Source organism: Canis aureus, chromosome 30 (assembly GCF_053574225.1).
Source record: "Canis aureus isolate CA01 chromosome 30, VMU_Caureus_v.1.0, whole genome shotgun sequence".
In the NCBI taxonomy this organism is placed as follows: Eukaryota; Metazoa; Chordata; class Mammalia; order Carnivora; family Canidae; genus Canis; species Canis aureus.
In genome coordinates this window covers 9,751,295-9,758,135 of record NC_135640.1, presented here as the reverse complement: position 1 = coordinate 9,758,135, position 6,841 = coordinate 9,751,295, and the positions used below count along the sequence as shown (strand labels likewise).

Genomic DNA, 6,841 nt, shown 5'->3' with positions numbered 1-6,841 from the left:
ACACCTCAATAGCAATATGTACAGTTATGTCATTGGGAAGGAAAGCAAAGCTTCCTAGAGAAATGTCTAGTTTCAAGATTGGGCCAGAAAAATGATGAGACAAGAAGATGAGCTAAAACATCTTGTTGTACCCCCAATAAAGAGAGTGTTTAAAAAATGAAGGAGACAATTTCTAAATAACACAAAATCCAGATGTATTGAGTTCTTTCTGGCCAAAACGAATACCTCAAGCATCAAAATAATAGTAATAATAAATTATCTTTTCACTGAATAAACTAAGAAAACATGAATCTATACAGATGTAAATAAGGGAATAAATACTTTGAGAGTTTGATGATGAATGGGATGTTTTTACAAATTCAAAACATTGCTCCCATAAATTCATGTTAATTATGAAGAAGTAGAGGAGTAACTTTATATTGGAGAAACCTGGCAGATAACATCTTAAGTGATCAAAGTGAACACCATTAATAATTAGACAAATTGATGTTGCCTACCACTTGATAGAAGTAGTTAGAAAATGTACCATCACCCCTGTGATATTTCTGCCAAACATGTGTGGCCTGAATATTATGAGGAAATGTTAGACAAACCCCCCAAAAAGACACATTATACAAAATAAGTAGCCTATAATCTCAAAAGTGGGAAGGTCATGAAAATCAAGGAAAGACTGAAGAGACATTCCATACTAAAGAGACTAAGAAGGAAGGATATTTAACTGCAGTAGATGATGCTAAATGGAAACTAAATAATAACATTACTTAGATCTTTGAGAAAACTTGAAGAGAATCTGAAGATTAGATGGTATAGCAAACAGCCTCCAAGATATCCCCAATGACTCCTGATCCTACTATTCACATCTCAGTGTAATCCCCTCCCTTTAAGTGTGAGCTGGAGCTAGAAACTCACTTCTAATGGAAACAGTATGGTGAGAATTTTAAAATGCTTCTCTCAATAGTAGGTTATAAAAGGAATGGGGTTTCCAATTTGCGCCATCTCTCGCTTTCTTATCTTCTCACTCTGATGGAAATTGCCTGATGTTTTGTCAACTACTCTTTGGAGAAGCTCCTGTGGCAAGGATGTGAGGGAAGCTTCTGATCAATATAGCCAGTGGGGCACTGAGTCTCTTAGTTCAAGAACCTATGAGCATGTAAATCTTGCCAACAGCCATGTGAGTGAGCTTTGAAGCAAGTCCTTCCTGAGCTGAGTCCTCAGATGAGACAACAGCCCAAGTAGCTGCTTTAACTGCAATATTATGACCCAGTGGAAAGATCCAACTAAACCACATTCAGATTCCTGTCCCACAGAAAGCGTGAAATAAAAAATGTTTTAAGCAATTATATTTTAGGACTTTTTATGCAGTAAGAGATAACTATTACACATAGTTATCAATAATGTTTCCTTGCTAAATTCTTGATTTTGATGAATATATGATGGTTATGTAAGAAAGTAGCCTATTTATAAAATACACACACACACACACACGTTTTGGAGGGCAATGAAGTGTCAGCTTGGCAATTTACTCTCCAGTGACTCAAGAGAGAAATATTTCCGGGATGCCTGGTGGTTCACTGGTTAAGCCTCTACCTTCAGCTCAGGGCATGATCTCTGAGTCCTGGGATTGAGTCCCATATCGGGCTCTTAGCATGGAGCCTGCTTCTCCTGTCTCTGCCTCTCTCTCTGCCTGTCTCTGTGTCTCTCATGAATAAATAAATAAAATCTTTAAAAAAGGAGAGAAATATTTTCTTGTAATACTTCCATTGTTTATTATTTTAAAAATGTGTTGGAAATTTAAAAAAAACTAATAAAGCATAGGTTTTCCTTATTATTTCATCTCTTTCTGCTTGGAAATATTGTTATTTCCTTAGGTTTATTTTTAGTTGTCTATCAAGAACATAATATTTGCTTCTCTGGAAGCTTCATTGTTTTCCTTGGACTTAAACAAAGGGAGTTCAAATATCAAAGTAGATGAAGGGAAATATGTGAATTCAATAGCTAGATCCAATGTCTCTTTTAATTTCCCTGTGAAGCTTTAAGTGGAAAATACATACTAGAATACATACTAATTATATATTCTGCAGAAATGCATTCCTCTATTAGCACAGATAATCAAGAATTAACTGTGTAGAAATAAAGTTCTATATAGACGATGAGAAGACAGTGCCATCACCTGCAAGGCAAGCTCATTCTATTCCTAGTTACATAATAACTGTTGTTATTTTGGGAGCAGACATTTGGAATTAATGATATTTGTGATCAGGCATTAATCTTCATCTTAATTATTTAGAAATTTTATTCTCTGTAATTATATTTTATTCCATGCGTTACTCTTCATCCATATTAGATTTTTACCTGCACAAACACTTCTCTTTAAAAATGTCCATTAGTTGATATACTTAAATGCTTATGTTTTAATCATAAAACAAAAAAAGTTGTTTTATGTACAATAAACTCATATTTTTGGAATTTTTATTTGTAGGACTATAGCACTATTTTTAAGTATTTTTTACAATCAAAACATTCCATGTCAATTTTTCTGTCTTTAATTAATTATTTTTAAAGAATTTTCCTAGGTATTTGATAACTCATTATCACCTACTGAGATAAATGTTTCTAGTTAAATCCCTAAAGAGTCAATGCTACAAATCCTGTAGCATCTATAAATAACAAAATCTAGATAATATAAGTCAAGCATAGGCAACATATAATACTTGTATTTGCAAAAGAAGCACAAGTTAGTTCTGGAAGTAATATTCCTCTACGTCTTTGATTTTTTTCTTTCTTTGTGCTTTCTTTTTTTTTGCTTCATCCTCTGCTTTCTCTATTCAATACAGTCAATTCTAATTATTTTTATTGTTTTTGTTTTCTGAGTTTACCATTTCTGCTCTTACTTCTTGTCATTCTGCATTATTCTGCAAAGAATCCAAAGATGGATTTAAGTCATATATTTATGTATTTTTCAAGATTGTCTTATTTAAATATATTAAAAGTTTTTGTGGAACTTATGGTTAAACATGTTTAAACATATGGTTTAAAAATCATTTTAGAAACCTAAGAAAGTTGAGATGCCTGGTGGCTCAGGGGTTAAGCATCTGCCTTTTTGTACATCTTACATTTCTTATTGTACATTTCTATGCTATTATTGTGGCTTGCATTTTTCAACCCACTAATATGATCAAGGCCACTTCTCCTGATATCTGGGCTGCATGATGTAACAGTCAGAGACAAAAGCCACATGGAATAAGGAAAATATATATCACCCTTCGTCTCCAGTGGAATAGAAAACTCCAATCATCTTGCTCTTCTCTAGAAGCACATAGTGCTATTAGAATTTCAAAACTTTTTACTAGAGCCTCAGTCTTGAGAAATTTTTCTTAAAGCTTTGGAAGTCTGTAAACATCTTAATTTTAGAAAATTTGGCAGAATGTTTAATTACCAGAAGAAGATCATGCTATTAATCAAATTTTGGAATTGCTACCATTACAAATAAATGATTGTAAGGAAATTGAGGATTTAATTACTTCTTTCAGATGCAACATTCTGTTTGCTTTCTCTTTGAAATTGTCCCCAAATGAAGACAGCACAATAACATCTTGAAGGAAATACTGGTAAACCTCATTTAATTTGTTTCTATCCCTTTTAAGAATCTACTCCTATTAAAAAGGAATGGCTTGTTGATAAGAAAGCAGTCCAGTGTTATGACAGATTCAGTCTCCCCAAACTACTGACTTTCAGTTTGGCTCCAGAGAAAGATTATTGCCTCAGATATTTATTTTGCTGGTTCTCATATAGTTTAAACTCCATAGTTGAATCAAAATGTTAAAAGAATAAAATGGTCAGAGAACTCTGAGAAATCTTATTAATTTTGTAATGGTGTTGAAAGCTTACCAAAGATTTCTGTTCCCTAAAGCTACTGCTTTGAGTAAATCAGAAGGGATTTCTTCTTAACTGCAGAAAAGAGGCTGGTCTTTCTCTGGTTTGCTGTGTATAAAATGACAAATGTGGAGCCTCAGCATGTCTTATGGATGCTTGTCTGATTATGTCAGCTTTGATTTTTAGAATACACATTACATGTATACAGGCACATGTATGCATGCATATATATTAATTTACAGCAGTACAAATATGAGGGAACAGAAAGTATAAATGAACCAATTGTTGGAAATTATGTTATTTGTTTTTTTTTCAAGTTTTCTTTTTTTTTAGCTTTTATTTATTTATGATAGTCACACAGAGAGAGAGAGAGAGAGAGGCAGAGACACAGGCAGAGGGAGAAGCAGGCTCCATGCACCGGGAGCCCGACGTGGGATTCGATCCAGGGTCTCCCGGATCGCGCCCTGGGCCAAAGGCAGGAGCCAAACCGCTGCGCCACCCAGGGATCCCGGAAATTGTGTTTATGACTGTGATGGGTACATACCTAATCTTAGCTATCATTAAAAGTTACAGAATTTCCACAAAGTTGTTATTTATGAAAAAAATCATATGATATTTTAAATTAAATACTGGGGCATGGAACAAAAACAAAAGGGGAAGAAGGAAGAAATGTGGCAAGAGAGGTGCTAACAGTCCGGGAGAGTTACAAATAAAATCTAAGAATATGATATCTGTCAGTCTGTGGTAACAGCTACCTGAGAATTGACAGCAAATGAATAAAATATTTAATAAATTGAAAAAATGCACAATAATTATTGTATATGAAGAAATTATGTTCTACATTCTAGGTGACTTACCTTATGAAGTTTTTCTTCAGTTAATTATCCAACAAATATTAAGTGAGTGCTTACTATTGCCACATTTTATTCTAGGCACTTCTGAAAGGACAGTGAGCAAAACAAACCAAAATATGTCTTTTCATGGACCTTACATTCTAAGGAAAGGACTAACAATGAAGAGGTTAGTTGAGTGAAATATATGATGATTTATATAGCATTTAGAAATAGTATATATATAGTAGTAGAAATTTAAATAGAGTTGTTATGGGTGAGAGAGAGAGAGTCTGCATTGGGTGAATGGAAGTCTCAGTCCTTGGATTCCCCATGAGAAGATTTATAGGGGGAATCTGCTCTCAGTATAAAGACAGCCAGAAGGAAAGTAGCAAGCACAGACACTCTCAAAGTGGGAGAGTTGGCAGGTCCCACTTCCAATGTGTTTGTTTGGGGATTGGGTATTACTGAGTGTCTCTGGGCTGGGGGGGAGCTGTGATATACAGTGAGGTGGTGTAAAATGGAGGCTGCTTCCAATCACTTGGGAACCTCCTCCCACAGGTTGGAAGGGGGAGTTTTTTGAACCTACAAGGTTTGTATAGGAACCCTCATGGCAGCCTTTCTTCATTGGTTGGATTTGTTCATACAATGCTAATGTATTATAATGAGTCTAGGGGCAGAGAAGGAAGAGGAAAATGCATGTTCTGTACCTGTGGCTCTTGATCATCGGGCCTGAGGTCCTGGAAGCCACAAAGTTAGGATGTTGTGTTCCCAGGCTTATAATGTGTAGCTTATTTATCTAGGTCCTTGCCTTCAGCTCACATGTCTCTATCATTTCCCTTCAAGGACTTGAGACTCTCCCTCAGATCTAGCTCCTCTCTCGCTTCTACATAACAGAGTTACTGTGTATGGTAAATATATAGTAATGTAGATGGTGATAAGTATTAGGTAGAGAACATAAAGCAGGGAAAGGGCATGGAGATTCAGTTTTAGTATGGTGGGTATGAAAGCTGTCACTGAAAGGTGCCTTCTGAATGAAGACTGGGGGTAGTGAGGGACTAGCTCTGCAAGATGTGGGAAAATAGTATTCTAGATGAAAGGACAGCAAGTGAATGGGCTCTGAGTGAATGAGATATGTTTAAAGAAGAATAGTAAGCAATTCCATAAGAGGGGTGTGAAGAAGGAAGAGAAGAGTGGAACATAAACTGAACTCTTAGAAATAACAAACAAATTGTGCAGTTTCTCCTAGGTCAAAGGATTCTGGGTGTTACTCTTTGTAAAGAAGAAGGTATCTGAAGAACATGATATGATTTATGTTTTAAATAGATCCCTCTGTTGATTGCAGTGATGCTTTCAAAGAGTGTATGCATTGCCAAATCGTACCAAATTGAACATTTTAAGTATGAGTATTTTTTTAAGTTTTTATTTATTTATTCATGAGGGACACAGAGAGAGAAAGAGACAGAGACAGAGACATAGGCAGAGGGAGAAGCAGGCCTCCTGCAAGGAGCCCAATGTGGAACTCATTCCCAGATCCGAGGATCACGACCCAAGCTGAAGACAGATGCTCAATCACTGAGCCACCCAGGCATCCCTATTGGTACTTTTTAAATGTCAATTATGTTTCAATAAAAGCTGTTAGAAATTTCATCTGGCTGCAACATTGAGAATTGAGTGTTTCTGGGGGCAAGGCAAATTCAGGGAGACCCCTTTGGGGCTCATTCAGTGATAGAATTGTGAGACCACAATGCTTGGACCAAGATGATAGCAGCAGATATACTGAGAAGTGAGCATGTGCTGTATATATTTTAAAACTGATACCAACAGGATATCCTGATGAGTGGATGCTCACTATGAAAGAAGAGGGGCATGAAGGAAGATACCAAGGTTTTGACTTAAACAACTAAGAAGATGGATTTACTATTAAGATGCAAAAGGTCAAAAGAAAAACATGTTTGGATATGGATTAACAGGAACTGTGTAAGTGAAATTTCTATTAGATATCTGGGTGAATCTGTCAAATAGGCATTTGGATAAATGTGTCAAATTCAGTGGAGTAGTCTGTGCTGGAAATATCAGTGTAGAGCTGTTTATCATCTATCATCTATCAATCTATGTCATATCTACCTACATGTTCA

At 35.7% G+C, this 6,841-nt stretch overlaps 1 long non-coding RNA gene across 13 annotated transcripts in view; it reads left to right on the top strand.

Moving 5' to 3' along the window:
- Positions 1 to 6,428: 6,428 nt before the first annotated feature.
- LOC144301721 (uncharacterized) overlaps positions 6,429 to 6,841 on the top strand; it is a 185,367-nt gene continuing 184,954 nt past the window's right edge. For 2 of the 13 annotated variants that reach the window (XR_013368457.1, XR_013368468.1), the window contains exon 1: positions 6,448 to 6,683. This is a non-coding gene — a long non-coding RNA (uncharacterized LOC144301721). Of the gene's footprint in view, positions 6,684 to 6,841 lie in introns of all 13 variants that reach the window. The other 11 variants (XR_013368467.1, XR_013368470.1, XR_013368462.1 and 8 more) reach the window with 10 other exon arrangements.